General features: G+C 34.6%; 1 non-coding gene and 1 pseudogene across 1 annotated transcript; both read left to right on the top strand.

Moving 5' to 3' along the window:
- The first annotated feature begins 202 nt into the window (after positions 1–202).
- Positions 203–310, top strand: LOC112781517 (small nucleolar RNA R71). Its single transcript, XR_003192292.1, has one exon. It is a non-coding gene; the product is annotated as a small nucleolar RNA R71 (small nucleolar RNA).
- Positions 311–15,701: 15,391 nt separating this feature from the next.
- Positions 15,702–16,304, top strand: LOC112778226 (uncharacterized; annotated as a pseudogene).
- Positions 16,305–17,082: the final 778 nt, after the last annotated feature.

Genomic DNA, 17,082 nt, shown 5'->3' with positions numbered 1-17,082 from the left:
CCTTCTTCATAGGCGTCCCATTATTCACAGCATTCCTTTCAGAAGTGTACATGAACTGGTTATTAGCAACCATGTCAATGAGTTCTTGAGCTTCTGCAGGCGTTTTCTTTAGGTGAATGGATCCACCTGCAGAAGTGTCCAGTGACATCTTTGATAGCTCAGATAAACCATCATAGAATATATCCAGGATGGTCCATTCTGAAAGCATGTCAGAAGGACACTTTTTGGTCAACTGTTTGTATCTTTCCCAAGCTTCATAGAGGGATTCACCTTCTTTCTGTCTGAAGGTTTGAACATCAGCTCTCAGCTTGCTCAGCTTTTGAGGAGGAAAGTACTTGGCTAAGAAAGCCGTGACCAGCTTATCCCAAGAGTTCAGGCTGTCTTTAGGTTGAGAATCCAACCATAATCTAGCTCTGTCTCTTATAGCAAAAGGGAAAAGCATGAGCCTGTAGACTTCAGGATCTATTCCATTAGTCTTAACAGTATCACATATCTGCAAGAATTCAGTTAAGAACTGAAAAGGATCTTCAGATGGAAGTCCATAAAACTTGCAGTTCTGCTGCATTAGAGAAACTAATTGAGGTTTCAGCTCAAAGTTGTTTGCTCCAATGGCAGGAATGGAGATGCTTCTTCCATGTAAATTGGAATTAGGTGCAGTAAAGTCACCAAGCATCCTCCTTTCATTATTATTATTTTCGGCTGCCATCTCCTCTGCCTGTTCGAAATTTTCTGAAAGGTTATCTCTGGATTGTTGTATTTTAGCTTCTCTTAATTTTCTCTTCAGAGTCCTTTCAGGTTCTGGATCTGCTTCCACAAGAATGTTCTTATCCTTGCTCCTGCTCATATGACAAGGAAGAATGGCCAGAAAAATGATAATAATAATAGAGATCCTTTATACCACAGTATAGGGATCCCTTTGTGAGTGGAAGAAAAGGGGGGGAGACAAAGAATGTAATATAATGGAAGAAACACAACTGTAAGGATGGAAGAGAGGTGAAATGAGATGTTAGGATATGAATGAATAAATAGAATGAGATGGGGGAGGGATAATTTTCGAAAATTATTTTGAAAAAGAGTTAGTGATTTTTGAAAAATGGTTTTTGAAAAATGTTTAGTATTTATTTATTTTTTTTTTCGAAATATTTTGAAATCAAAAATAAAAATAAAAATAATTAGTTAATTAAAAAGAAATTTTTGAAAAAGGGGGAGATATTTTCGAAAATTAGAGAGAGAGAGTTAGTTAGTTAGTTGAAACAAATTTTGAAAAGATAAGACGTTAGGAAGTTAGAAAAGATATTTTGAAAAGATATTTTTGAAAAAGATAAGATAAGAAGATATTTTTGAAAAGATATGATAGGAATTAGTTTTGAAAAAGATTTGATTTTTAAAATCACAATTAATGACTTGATTCATAAGAAATCATAAGATATGATTCTAGAACTTAAAGTTTGAATCTTTCTTAACAAGCAAGTAACAAACTTCAAATTTTTGAATCAAAACATTAATTGATTATGTTATTTTCGAAAATTTGGTATAAAAATAAGAAAAAGATTTTTGAAAAATATTTTTGGAATTTTCGAAAATAACTAAGAATTTTGAAAAAGATTTGATTTTTGAAAAAGATTTTGAAAAAGATAAGATTTTCAAATTGAAAATTTGATTTGACTCATGAGAAACAATTTGATTTTAAAAATTTTTGAAAAAGTCAATCCAAATTTTCGAATTTGATGAGAGAAAAAGGCAAAGATATTTTTTGATTTTTGAAATTTTTATGAAAAACATGAAAAATATGCAATGCATGAAATTTTTAGATCAAAACAATGAATGCAGGCAAGAATGCTATGAATGTCAAGATGAACACCAAGAACACTTTGAATGTCATGATGAACATCAAGAACATATTTTTGAAAAATTTTTAATGCAAAGAAAACATGCAAGACACCAAACTTAGAATTCTTTAATGCTTACGCACTAAGAATTCAAGAATGCATATGAAAAACAACACACAACACAAAACAAAAAAAATCATCAAGATCAAACAAGAAGACTTACCAAGAACAACTTGAAGATCATGAAGAACACTATGAATGCATGATATTTTCGAAAAATGCAAGATGCATATGCAATTGACACCAAACTTATGATATGACTCAAGACTCAAACAAGAAACACAAAATATTTTTGATTTTTATGATTTTCTAATTTTTTTGGATTTTTATTTTATATTTTTCGAAAATAGTTTTGAAAAAATAAGGATTCCAAAATTTTTAATATGAATTCCAGGAATCTTGCCATGTTAGTTAAAGCTTCAGTCCAGGAATTAGACATGGCTCACTAGCCAGCCAAGCTTTCAAAGAAAGCTCTAGTCCAAAACACTAGACATGGCCAATGGCCAGCCAAGCTGTGATATATGGAATTACATGCATTGAAGTGATTAGTTGAAGCCTCAGTCCAAAAGAATTTAGACATGGCTTTACAGCCAGCCAGGCTTCAACATGCTTCATGAAACACTAGAATTCATTCTTAAAAATTTTGAATAAAATTTTTGAAAACAATTTTTATTATTTTTTTTTTCGAAAACAGATGAGAGATTTTTTAAAATATTTTTGAAAAATTTTTGAAAATAAAATAAAAAGAAAATTACCTAATCTGAGCAACAAGATGAACCGTCAGTTGTCCAAACTCAAACAATCCCCGGCAACGGCGCCAAAAACTTGGTGCACGAAATTGTGTTCCACGTTCTTTGTACTTGTGTGTGATTAACAATATATAATTGTATTGAATCCTCATTGTGGCTCTATGTGTGGACACAACTCCGTCAACTAACCAGCAAGTGCACTGGGTCGTCCAAGTAATACCTTACGTGAGTAAGGGTCGAATCCCACGGAGATTGTTGGTATGAAGCAAGCTATGGTCACCTTGTAAATCTCAGTCAGGCAGATATAAAGTGATGAAGATGTTTTCGGAATTAATATTAAAATAGAATAGGGATAGAGATACTCATGTAAATCATTGGTAGGAATTTCAGATAAGCGAATGGAGATGCTTTTCGTTCCTCTGAACCTCTGCTTTCCTGCTATCTTCATCCAATCAGTCTTACTCCTTTCCATGGCTAGCTTTATGTGATACATCACCACTGTCAATGGCTACTTTCGGTCATCTCACGGGAAAATGATCCAATGCCTTGTCACGGCACGGCTAATCGTCTGGAGGCATCACCCTTGTCAATGGCTTCATCTTATCCTCTCAGTGAATAATATGCTCACGCACCCTGTCACGGCATGGCTATTCATCTGTCGGTTCTCGATCATGCCGGAATAGGATTTACTATCCTTTTGCGTCTGTCACTAACGCCCTGCAATCGCGAGTTAGGAGCTCGTCACAGTCATTCAATCATTGAATCCTACTCGGAATACCACAGACAAGGTTTAGACTTTCCGAATTCTCTTGAATGCCGCCATCATTCTAGCTTACGCCACGAAGATTCTGGTTAGGAGATCTAAGAGATACTCATTCTAGCTTAATTCATGTAGAACAGAAGTGTTTGTCAGGCACGCGTTCATGAGGGAGAAGGATGATGAGCGTCACACATAATCATCACCTTCATCACGTTCTTGGGTGCGAATGGATATCTTAGAAGCAAAATAAGAAGAATTGAATAGAAAACAGTAGTACTTTGCATTAATCTTTGAGGAACAGCAGAGCTCCACACCTTAATCTATGGAGTGTAGAAACTCTACCGTTGAAAATACATAAGTGAAGGTCCAGGCATGGCCGAGATGGCCAGCCCCCATGGTCTAAGAACAATGCGTTCAAAGATGATCCTAAGATCCTAAGCTGATCAAAAGATGCCTAATACAATAGTAAAAGGTCCTATTTATAATAAACTAGTCACTAGGGTTTACATGAGTAAGTAATTGATGCATAAATCCACTTCCGGGGCCCACTTGGTGTGTGTTTGGGCTGAGCTTAAGTGTAGCACGTGCAGAGGCCATTTGTGGAGTTGAACGCCACTTTCTGTGCCAGTTTGGGCGTTCAACTCTGGTTTTGGATCCTTTTCTGGCGCTGGACGCCAGATTTGGGCAGAAGGCTGGCGTTGAACGCCAGTTTACGTCATCAATTCTTGGCTAAAGTATGGACTATTATATATTGCTGGAAAGCCCTGGATGTCTACTTTCCAACGCAATTGAAAGCGCGCCATTTCGAGTTCTGTAGCTCCAGAAAATCCACTTTGAGTGCAGGGAGGTCAGAATCCAACAGCATCAGCAGTCCTTCTTCAACCTCTGAATCTGATTTTTGCTCAAGTCCCTCAATTTCAGCCAGAAAATACCTGAAATCACAGAAAAACACACAAACTCATAGTAAAGTCCAAAAATGTGAATTTAACATAAAAACTAATGAAAACATCCCTAAAAGTAACTAGATCCTACTAAAAACATACTAAAAACAATGCCAAAAAAGTGTATAAATTATCTGCTCATCAGTTGACGACCGCTAAACCCTCTATCGATGAACTCCAATGTCCATTCCTCATACCTATCACAAAGTTGCGGGAACTGAACTTATCATGTAACCTTTCAAGTGACTGTTCAATGGTTTAATGGTCCATTTGAGATCGAATTATGGTTGAACCAATTTAATTAAATATAATACAAAATTCTTAAAAGTGCAATATATAAGTTCAAATATTTAAATTTTATGCTTTCTAGATTAATAAAATTTAAAATTTCACGATTTTCTTTAATAACTTGTCTAAAATTTACAAATAAGATCAAATATAATGATAGACATACTAATTTAGCTCATGAATCATGATGCATATATTCCTTTTATGTTTGCAAAAATTTAAAAAATAATCCTAATCTTCATTGTGCTTGAAAATTCTATTCCTATAACTTCGCATAAAGTTAAATCGAATGTTAATTTTACAAAATAAATAAATCTAAAGATATATATAATATACACGAAGACTTCTTGCTGCGTCAGTTCCATGAATCATGATGAGTATAATTCTAAGCCATTTCTAAGAACAATTTCAAGAAAGGATTTAATTACTCAGAAAACACACTAAACTCAGAAAAATTTACAATAATGAACAACAATTAACTCATAAGTAACAATAACTCAGAACAAAATTAACAGTCAACATTAAACCAAAAAGAGTGTGAGTTTTTCAGGAAGCAGAAATGACAACCGTGAGAGTGTGTTAGCTTGGAGAGAAAGAGTGTGCTTGAAGGGAGAGAGTTTTTCAGGAGAGAACAGACCACTGCTTTGCTGAGAAGAAGACCGCGATGGAGAAACGACGAGTGCCGACGAGAAACTGGACGACGACAACAACGACACAAAACAAATGGCCTCCATCTCTTCTATGGACGTCAGCAAGGCCGAAGGAGAAGTGGCAGCCTTAGTTCAAGCTAGGCCGATGACGATGAAGAAGGTGGGGCATGGGGTTGAGTGGCTGTGAGGGTTTAATCATGTCTCTCTTCTCTGATGTGATGTTGGAGAGGGATGGGAGGCTCATGCATAAAAGTGGGATAGAGACTCAGAGGAAAGGAATTTTTTTTTGGTCAGGGACGAATGTATAACACCTCGTTACCCTAAGCCTTACCTCTAGCCGTAAAGCAAAGGATAATAAAGTACCATGACAGTCCTAAAGCTTATAATATATAATATATATCCAAGAATTTATATAACTAGAAGCCCGATGAAGGAATAAAGCTCAAAGTCGCATAAAGCGGAATTACGAAACGCTAAGCGTTCGCACACGATAACTAAACGCGTAGGCACAGACATAACAAGACATAATATATAACGTTGTAGATAGCTCCAGGATACACAAGGTAATAATTAAATTAACAAGATATATATATATATATATATATATATATATATATAACATTGGCTATTGCTTCCTTAGAGGTTTCATGAGCAGCTTGATAGGTTGTACCTACCATGGTCATATTGTGAAGCATACTCATGATGTTGCATTCGGTTTTGCCATCTATGTTCCATTCATAGACATTATTAGCATTAAAGCTGACAAAATCTAGTTCCCTTTCTTCGAGAGTTAGATCAGGGGCAGATATGCGATTATAACTATACGTAGAGGGTTTGGTTAAACCTTTCCACTTAGTCATAGAATTGGTCATAATTGGGCTAACTTTGAGAATTAAATATATATATATATATATATATATATATATATATATAAATATAAGTATGATATATCAAAAAAAGGACTAGTCACAGCCTGCGGAGTTTAGGCCGACTAGTCATATACAGACATACAGAGTTTTGAAGTTTAAAACAACTTATACAACTTATCTCTTAAATCAAGCCTCTAAGGCCATAAAGTCTAAAACAAAAAGAGTGAGAGAAAGTACTACAACAAAATAAACAAAATACCAAAAAAGAGCATAAGATCCTCCGCTCCGTCACCATTTCGCAATTCACCGAGGTGGGTTACGACCTGCATCTGAAAAGTAACAACAACATATGGTATGAGAACTGGAGGTTCTTAGTATGGTAACAGTACCCAATATGTAAAATGTAAAGTTCCGGGGCACCAAAGGCTATCCTAGAACTTTACATCAATACCGATATTCAGGCTTAAAACAAAAGAAATAACTTAAACCATAAACCATAAACATGGTTGTCTAAACTTAGGGGATTTCTAACTAATGCTAATCACGCCGGGCATATAAGCCCGACACACTCATGCAGCAGGGAATCTGCTACGCTAGAGATATAGGCTCTGCACCAAGGTTCTGAAAACCGAACCGGTCATCGAACCGCTCTAGCTACTAGTTCACTGGTTCATAGGTTCAACCGGTTCGACCGTGGTTGAACCGAAAAAATCGTTTTGTAAAAAAATAATAAATAAAATATAAATAAACACACAAAAATATAATTATGGACTACTATAATCTTTTAAATATTATCTAAATTAAAAGTATTACATCAACCACTATTATAATCTTATCCAAATACAAACACAAAAGTCAAATAAAAAAAAATAAATAATCAATCACAAACCAATCAATTATTCACCATCTTCATATTACATGTCAAATTGCTCATCTTCCATTCAATTCTTAATCTCAGGTATTGCATTAGAAACCCAAAAAAGCATTTAATGAAGTAACAAAGGAGCTCTGCCAAGTGAGTGTCCTCTTTTTAATTTATAGCTACCTGTAAATTGATATACCTCAATTCCATTCTCTTTCTAACAACCAGAAGTCAAGAACAATTAATTAAGATCAACATCATGAATAATTTAGCAAATTAAGATCAACAACATGAATAATTTATCAAATCAACATTAATAACATGAACAATTTATCAAATCAAGAACAGCAAACCATAACAAGAACAATTTATAAAATTAACAAATTATCAAAAGGTCAAGAACAACATAACAACTTAACAATCTAAAATTTAAAAGTTAAGAACAGCACTAAAACATTAATTTATCAAATTAACAAGTTAATAAGATCAATTAGAACTGAAAATCAAAATAACAAGAACAACTAAAGCTTTAAAATATAGCAAACTAACAAGAAAACAAGAACTGGAACAACATACTAATCATTAAAAACAAAGCTGGAGCGCGGGGGAACAGAGCTTCTCGTTATGGGTTTTCTTAACATTCCACAAACTTATCTAAGAAAAACATAACATCTAAGGAAGCATATCTAAGATAGCTTCTCGTTCCTTCCTTGTGGACACCTGCATCAAGCTTAGAACTAAGGAATTGATGTGAAGAACATTGAATTACCTTTGTTCGTATTACTAATAGTGTTCAATATTACATTGAATAACCTTTTGTCTAGTTCCTTCCCTGTGCACCTATATCAAAATCAAAAATAACAAACCACAAATACAATTTATCAAATTAATAAGTTATTAAAATGTCAAAACCAGCACAATCTAACAATTACAGTTTACAAAATCAAGAACAGCCCCCTAGAACAACAATTTATGAAAGTAACAAATTAGAAAGATCAAGAGCATAACAAAATAAGTTAATATAGCAATCCAACAACCAAATAAGAACTAAAACTGCAACCTACTAATTAAAAGAACCACTAACTAAAACAAGATTTGTAATGTTCATCCAGTCATTGTTCTGCACAATTATCCCCAATTTAACCAAATGCCCAACTAAGTGATTAAGCATAAAAGAAAACCTAAGCAAGATCTTGATGAATAAACTAAATCATACTAATCTTACCAAGCAAAGGAGGAAAGGGACATCTCTGAATCTGAACAACAAATGAACAAAAAAAAGGCAAGAAACTAACCATTACTTTCAGTATGAGACTCTGAGAAGTGAGCAATGAGCAGAGTATGAAGGAGAAGGAGCAAGAACGCCGGTGATGAGAAGGTGAGGGCGACGGTTGACTAGGCAATGAGCACGACGACCCATGATGTGTGACGGACGACGGGCTACCAGGAGAATATACAGGCGGAGGCACCAATTGTTTAGCGCTGAGTCGAGCCTTGCGGTGGTGGGGGAGACTGTAACCTAGGGTTGAGAGTTGATAGAGGAAGGACTGAGGATTGGGGGAATGGCTTGGGGGAGAGTGGTTGGAGATGACAGTTGCGACTTGCAACGGCGGGGTGGCACGGCAGTGGCTGGACGGAGCAAGTGACAGAGTGATGGAGGAGCTCGAAGGCCAAATGTTGCTGCGGGTAGTGTGTGTGTGAGTGAAGTGAGTGCTCAAGGACGGGAGAAGAGGATTAGGTTTTGGTAGAAAATCTGAAAACCGGCTGGGTCCCGGTTCGGTTCGATTGACCGGTTCCCGGCCGGTTATGTGGTTCGATAACGGTTTTGAAAAAAGACGGTTATGACTTCTATCTGAACCGAAAACCTCACTGGTTCACGGTTCAACCGGTTTGATCGGCCGGTTCGAATCGGTTTTCAGAACCTTGCTCTGCACACTCATACAGCAGAGAAAGAAACAAGAACAACTGTCTCACCATAAATCATTCCAAGGATATAGTGCCTGACACACTCTTGTAGCAAAAAAACTGCCATGCCAGGGATATAGGTCCTGCACACTCTTTCAACAACCAACATGCTCATCATTCCTTTTCAAGATTCAACCTCATCATAAACATTCACTTTCAAGTTCCAATCTAATCATAACCATCTCCAACTTTCCATTTCATCATAATCATTCTTCTTTAGCAAAATCTTTTTAAAGACATACTTCACAACTCAACATATGCTAATTTCATCCGTAACCTTCCAGAACCTAAGTCATCGGCTCTAAACTCATACGGAAATTCACTAAATTAAGTCACTAACTCATCTTTAATAGTATTAAAACCTAATTACTAGATAGTACTCTTAAATAGCATTTAAAGGAAGTTTAGAAAGTTAGAGAACCCTTGAAAATGAAGGAAAATTATTTTTCAGCAAAACAGGGTCTATGCGTACGCATACATAAAATTTTGCCCATTTCGCATACAAATACAAGAGTTCGTGTATGCATAGGTGCCAAATAGAATGGCATGCTTGCGTATGGGTGGTTCGCGTACGCATACATCTCCAGATTTTACCCATCTTACATACGCATACGAAAGTTTGCATAGCATAAGGCCAAACAGAATGGCACGCTCGCGTATGGGTGGTTCGCGTACGCATAACCCCTCCAGAATTGCAAAATTTTGTAAAGTTGTAGAAATCAATTTTAAACACTAAACTTTAAACGTTCATAACTTCCTCTATAGAAATCTATTTTCATCAAACTTTACATCAATTTAAAGATCTTTGAATGAACTTTAATTTAAGATAAATTTCAACTAATCTAAAAAACTGAGGCTCAAGTTATGATTCGTCAAAGTTCACCAAAAACTGGTTTTTACAAAAAATTAACTAGGTTCTCAAACTTCTAAAATTCACAATCAAAACCAAATATCCTACAACCAAACAGTTCCAAAAGACCTGATGATGTTCCTACATCTTTCAATTCATTCCACAACCTATTCATACACATTTTCACCACTTCCACTCAAAATTCCTACTTACACACCTTCACACTTTCAATAAATAACAATTCAATCTTAATTCAAATCCTCAACATTCATCAACATCAACAAGCATCCAAACCCACTACTCAATATTATTATTATTCAACTTCACTCTCAATAATCAACAAATATCACAATTCATTAAAACCATCACAAGCATCAATAGTCATAATCCACAATCAACAATTCAAACCTATCCTATGGTCCACTAGCCTAAGCGTCCAAAAATATTACATATTACATAGAGGAAACCAAAATCATACCTTGGCCGATTCTCACGCAACTCAAACCACCAAGCTTGAACTCAAAGCTCCAAAACCATCAAGCTCACTTCAACAAACACCATACCTCAATCTAACATCATATAACATACAAAAACATCACTAGGGCTAACCCAAAACATCAAACCACAAGATTTTAAAGAGACTTACCTTACCCAACGATATTAGGGACAAAATCCAACAATATTCCAATGCTAGATCACCCTTAAACAAACAAAATCATAAAATCTACTAAAAAACCAAACCCAAAATTGCGGAAATGTTAGGGCAAGAAACTTGAGTGCAAGTTTCGAGTTCTTACCTACAAAACTTAGTTAGAAATCACGGGCTCGACAAGAACTTTGCGTGGTCGCAAACGACTTGTCAATCGGAGCATCGTAGCTCAAGTTATGGCTCCCTGAAGGTGACAATGAATAGTGATATCCCTTTTCTTCTCCCTTCTCTCTCAATCCGTGTCTCTCTCTCTCTCTCTCTCTCTCTCTCTTTCTCTCTCTCTCTCTTTTTGGTGGTGAAAATGAGTTGAAAGCTCATATAATGAGCATATATATATTGAGCCTTGGGCCCGGTCCAACCCGTTAGCGTTTTAGGTCTGTTTAGCCCACTTTGGGCCAAAACCTTTAAAATTAGCGCCGGTTTTTAATTCTAAATTATTTTTGTCCTTTCAAAATAATAAATTTAATTTTTAAAATATTATTTTCCAAAATACGCACTACTGGACAGACTAGAGTCACTGCCAGCTTAAGTGCCGATACGCATTTTTACAAAAACTTTTCATAAAAGATACATTTTCCCACTTAGAAAATTTTATTGAATTCAAACTTTACCATTATATTTTAAAAATAACACTTCTATATTTTCAAAACTATTTCGTACAATTAAATTATTATTTTATTAAAGCGTTTATTCCGGTACTTACAGAATGCCTCTTCTTCCTTCACGCCATTCACATCATATGGGCTATTGTGAAAAGTTTATTTTCATTCTATCAATGCAAAATATTTTGGTCACTTCATACGTACCATACCCACTTATATAATTACTTCAACATAAGGTTAAGTCCACACAATAAAAAAATCCACAAATACTCTAAACATATTAAATAGTATTTATGATTATAACGTTTTAACATCAAGATTATATTTTTTCTACTGTTAATTATTAGAAAAAGTCTATCCATTGTGGGTCCAACTTTTGCAACCATTGGTTATCACTGACCAAAGTTGAAGTCACTTTTACACTGCAAAATACACTTGTACACACTCCCAATTTGGCACGCATGCTTCAGCAGCTGAGGAAGCAATCTTACATCAATAAGGTTATGTTTGTTTGAAAGAAAAACGGAAGGAAAAAAATCGAAGAAAGAAAATGGGAAGGAAAATGATTATTTTCTATTGTTTGGTTGAAGAGAGAAATTAGAGAGAAAAAAAGGGATGAAAAAAACTGATGGAACCCACCAATTTTTTTCTCTCCAATGTTGGAAAGAAAAGGGAGAGAAAACTTATTTTCTCTCTATACTTCCAATATTTTCCTTTCACTTTTTTCAATATATTTTATAATATAAGGGTAAGATTATCTTTTTATAACATTTATTTCCCTCTTATTTTCCTTCCATCCAAATACATTTAAGGAAATAAAAATCCAATCAATTTCTTTTCTTTCATTTCTATTTCCTTTTTCTCTATTTATTTTTTTCCCACCAAACATAGCCTAAATTCTGACAACAGGGAAGCTATGGTCTTGTTTATTTACTGAGCCTCTAAAAATGCACATATGTTGAGACAAAGGTATGAATACATATTCTTCTGTTTGTTTTAAATGGATATTGTATTTTTGTATTTTTGTGTTATTTCTTTCAACTCTTCATCAGGGGAAAATATTGAGTAAACATTTGTGTGTATAGTTGGTTTTGATGACCTAAACTTAGGCTACATAGCTACAATATAGATCAAATTTGTCTAAATTTAGAATCCTCTGTATTATGATTCCTATTGCTCTTTCTTACAGGTTACAAATGGAAAGAATAGATACATCAAACATGAGAAACAGTCAAGAATTGTTCCTCTGTATCAATTCAAGTGCTATTCAGATAGTTCCATCTATTCAGATTGGCATAAAACTCAGTTTGAACATTACAGTAAAACTATAAAGTTTCACTAAAATGTTAGCCATATAGCATACATTTTCAACATGTTTAGCAAATTTTTCACTTAGTGTTTCTTAAGAAATCAAATTCTCAGAGACTTTTCTTATTAATTTTACATTATCATCCCCAGAGCAGAACTCATCATGTAACTATGTCTCTGCCATGTCTTTCAATTGTATATTTATATATGTCTCCGGTGTTTGGCTATGGAAGATTGCCAAAGCCCTTGTTCTTTCACATGACTCTAGCTATCACCAACTTATTAGTCATTAGTATGTTCCTACTAACATCACTTTGTTATGTTGATTATTAATTAGTCTTTGTGGAATTGTGGCTAATGTTATTTACAATTAACTAACTGTTATTATCTCTTTTCTTTTCTTTTCTTTTTTTAGGTTAAGAACTCACTGTGTGATTGAGCCTTATATCGATTGTCACACCCTCATTGTTTAATCTTCTTTTCATTGATGCAAATTTTAGATGAGAGTTTGCACTTCTCTTCCTTTTTTTTCTTTTGACTTTATGTTTTTATGTTTTTTCAAGATGAAGACAGACTTAAATGGATTGAAGGGTAAATAAATTACTCTTTTTACTCTTAAATCAGTTTGGATTTGTATAAAGCCACGGGTACTATTTCTTTCTTTGTTTTTCTTTCGGACAATATATCATTATAGTTAGCATAGCAATTTAGCAAGCTTTGTCTTGCAAAAGCTAAGTGCCAAGATCAAAGATCTTTTGACGATTCGGATTATTATTATTGTTGTTGTTGTTGTTGTTGTTGTTGTTGTTGTTGTTGTTGTTGTTGTTGTTGTTATTATTGTTGTTGTTGTTATTGAATGCTACAAAACTATGGAGAAGAACAGGGTTGAAAATGAAGAACTTTGATTCTAGTGCCAATATTGGTATTATCTCTTTTATGTATTGAATAAAAATGAACACTTAAAAGCTGTGATATAGGATTTAAAAGTATAGTTCCTTTTTATGTTGCTATGATATTATGATTTTTAATACTTAGTCTTCTCATTGATACATCCATTCCGTATGCTTTACTAGTCCTCACATTTATTTATGCATTTAACTGTCTTTTCATGTGATTCTCTAATACACAAATTAAATTGTCTAATTTGCTGTGAGATACTCTATCTCATGTCTTATTGTGCTTCTCATATGCCTGATCTCTCTAAAGTTTTTACATATTTTTGTTTGTTTCTTTTATTCTTGTAAATTGTAAGTATAAAAGTGCTTTTCACCACTCAGTTATAGTTGCATAAAACATTCGCCGGAGATAATTGGTAAAAAGCCACTCAAATTTTTCTACATGTGTTATTTGTTATATCATTATCGGATCTGATGAAGTATGTTGTTTTAATCTTTTGGATACCCGTGGTTCTCTCTCTTTTTTTTGGCTTTTGAGATGGAGCATTTGCGAGAGGAATACCATCAGGAGGTTGGAACTCTTGAGAGAAAGGTAACCAGGTCATAATTTGTATGTCTATGAGTAATCAAAGGTGTATGCTCTCACGAAGAAAAGGCATACCCTTTGACGGGAGTAGAATAAAAGAAGTGACGTTGCTGCTCTCTGGAAGGAAAAAGATGAAATAATTATTCAAGTTATGGCAGAAAGTGGGGCAGTTGGACATTTTCAACTTGAATTTAATATGTGGAATTCTTCCCTGCTTTGAGTTCATTTTTGAAATAAGTAGCACTCCCTTGTTTGATGGCGTTGTAAGTTCTTGATACTTTCATTCATCAAGATCAAATTAAGTCCAATTAGAGAAAAGGACAAATAGGTCTCTGACCTTTTGTCTCGCGGATATTTTCGTCTCTGACCATTTGAAAATACTTTTAAGTCCTTCACCTCTTTAAAAGTTGAATGGATTACTCCCTCCATGCAAATGGCTCCTCCGTCAGACCCAACGAAAAAATCTGACGTTGCTCCCATTCTGATGACCTGGCTTTACGGGTGCACACTTGGCATATAAGTGGAATGGTAGTTTTAAAAATTGGACAAATAAGTCCTTCCCCCTCAAAACTACATGGTTTCGTTTGGTGTGGCAGCCCTTTACATAAATGTTCATCCCTTCTTACTAGCTGATATATGAAACGTTATTACTCTCTTCCTTTCCCTTTCTGCCAATACCCTCCATCCTTTGGTGTGGATTGCCAGTTAAATGGTGATTGATTTCTAATGCTACTATGGCTACTAGTTATGTTTGACAGTTGAGTCCATTCAAATGTGAATGCTTGTCAAACATATTTATTCATATTTCTAGTTTTTAATTGGATTGAGGAGTTGAACTATTTTTAGTTCTCTTCCATCAACTTGATATTCTTTATTTGAATAAGCTCCATAATCATACTCTAGTTTTGAATAGTGAACAATCTTGATGCTTTTCTGAGACAATTTGATTGAGTTCCTCTGTCCCTTGGTTGTTATGTATGTAGGATTAAGGAACAATTTTAAGCAGTCTTAATTAAATCTTGATTATGTTGAAAGCTCTCGTTCAATCATGGTGGAGTTATTTAAACACAATGCTACAAGTATTGAATTCGTAGGCCATCATCTTGTTTGATTGTTATCTCTAAGATCAAACATAAAAAAAATTGAACCATTCTATCTTGTATTTAGGGAAAAATAAATGCGGATTATAGTATTTAGCTCTTTTTTTAATGATAATGTTTAGAGAAGTTATTAATCAAATGAATGAGTGAGCCTATGATGAACTGTGTGTTGACCTATCACTCCTAAAGGAAAAGTTGGGAGGGGTGTGTGTTGATGTGTTGGCAACTAACAAAGTGGCACATGATGATACCTACTGTGGTGTACTAAATAACGCATGTACTAAGATCTTTCACTATGGAAGAACATGCCCCTTGCTTGAAAATGAATTAGAAAGGACTTTTTTTACATGTTTGTTTTGTTATTTATAGTAAAATCGAGAGGAAGACATGTATTATGAGCATCTTCTATAGCTAATAGAATGTGTATCAGATGCATGAATTAGATTAATATTATTGGTGTATTGCATATGATCATTGCTTAGCAAGATGCGTATATAATATTTACTTCTAATGTATGTTTGGTTTTCTATTCCTCCAACATTGATTTAGTTTTGAGGGAAGATGTTATTGTGGTTAATGTTCTTTCTTTGTGTTTTTTTCCTCCCTAAAAATAACTTTTCTAGGTTTTACCTGGCTACACTTATGTAACTCTGTCCTATTTGGCTTTTTCAGATTGGATGCCTAGAGTTGACCACTAATGATCCCATTGAAGTTCAAATGTTCCGTTATGCTTGGTCATTTTATCTATTGTGATTGAGAATGTGGAACTTTTCTTCATACTGTATTGCTGGAAGTGTGCGGCAAAAAAATGATTCCACAAAGCCAACTTATTCTGCATCGGAATGTTTTGATGATGAGAATTTGGTTGTTGGGAGAGGAGAAGGCTAGAATGCCCAATATGCTGCGAATCTTTCAACATTGTTGAAAATGTGTCCTATGTATTCTGGTGTGGCCACACCCTTTACAAAAATTGTATAATGGGACTGTAATGGGCCGTTGTGAAGTTCCCAACACTACCAATTCAATTTCTGCTCTTTATCTCCTGCCCGTGGTGCAACCTATCTTTTCATCTGGTTTATCAAGGGAATATTAAATTCCCTCGCAAGAACTACTTTCTTCTTTGGATGTTTGAGAGAATGAATGGTGATAGAGGAAAATCGCACTCAAATTATGGTGGTGATAATCAATAACATTGGCCAATTAAAGACAATTTAGCCATGGGAAGCTATGTAAGCCATGGAAACGCCCGGAGGAGTCAAATTCACTACCCATGTATGTAAAAGGTTGCCATACGAAACGACATAGTTTTGAGAGGAGGGACTTATTTGTCCAGTGACGAGCGAGGATTTTTGCCAGTAAAGAATATCATAAAAACAGTCGCATTGTAGATATAGTTTCTAGACCAACAAAAATCCCCTTCGTACAAACGTTTTGGTTGTCACAAGTAACAAACCCCTTAAAATTGATAACCGAGTATTTAACCTCGGGTCGTCTTCTCAAGGAACTGCAGGGAAGTATGTTCTTATTATTGGTTATGGAGATTGTAAAATTGGGGTTTCAAGAATGAGGAACGAGTAATTTGATGACAAGTAAATCAAATGGCAATTGCAAATAGATAAATACTGTAAAGCAAACTTTTGGCAAGGTATGAGAAATTAGAGGTCCTATCCTAGCTATCCTTAGCAATGATGATGATGGTTGAATCCTAATTCCACTTTGTTAACCTTTACTAAGATAAAGGAAGGTCAAGGAATTAATTGGTTTGATCTTCGAATCCTATTTATTTTCTAAGAAAAGATTGGGATTATAGAAGTTCAATTCAATTAACAAAGATAACAATTATCAATTATGCTATTGAATTGGATAACTCCTGAGTTATTGATTTCTTAACCAAGACCAAAAGGAGAAAAATAAATCTACTTGGAATAAAAATGTCTTCAGAGTAAAAGTAACAATAGCATGAATAAGCGAAATCAATATTAAACTGAAATACCTCAAATAACATTAATAAAAGAGTAATCTGTAACATGAAAAGATTCATAAAGTAGCTTGCAAAAG

Source organism: Arachis hypogaea, chromosome 19, assembly GCF_003086295.3.
Source record: "Arachis hypogaea cultivar Tifrunner chromosome 19, arahy.Tifrunner.gnm2.J5K5, whole genome shotgun sequence".
Classification (NCBI taxonomy): Eukaryota; Viridiplantae; Streptophyta; class Magnoliopsida; order Fabales; family Fabaceae; genus Arachis; species Arachis hypogaea.
Note: the sequence above shows the minus strand (reverse complement) of the source record. Positions and strands in the feature narration are given on the sequence as shown.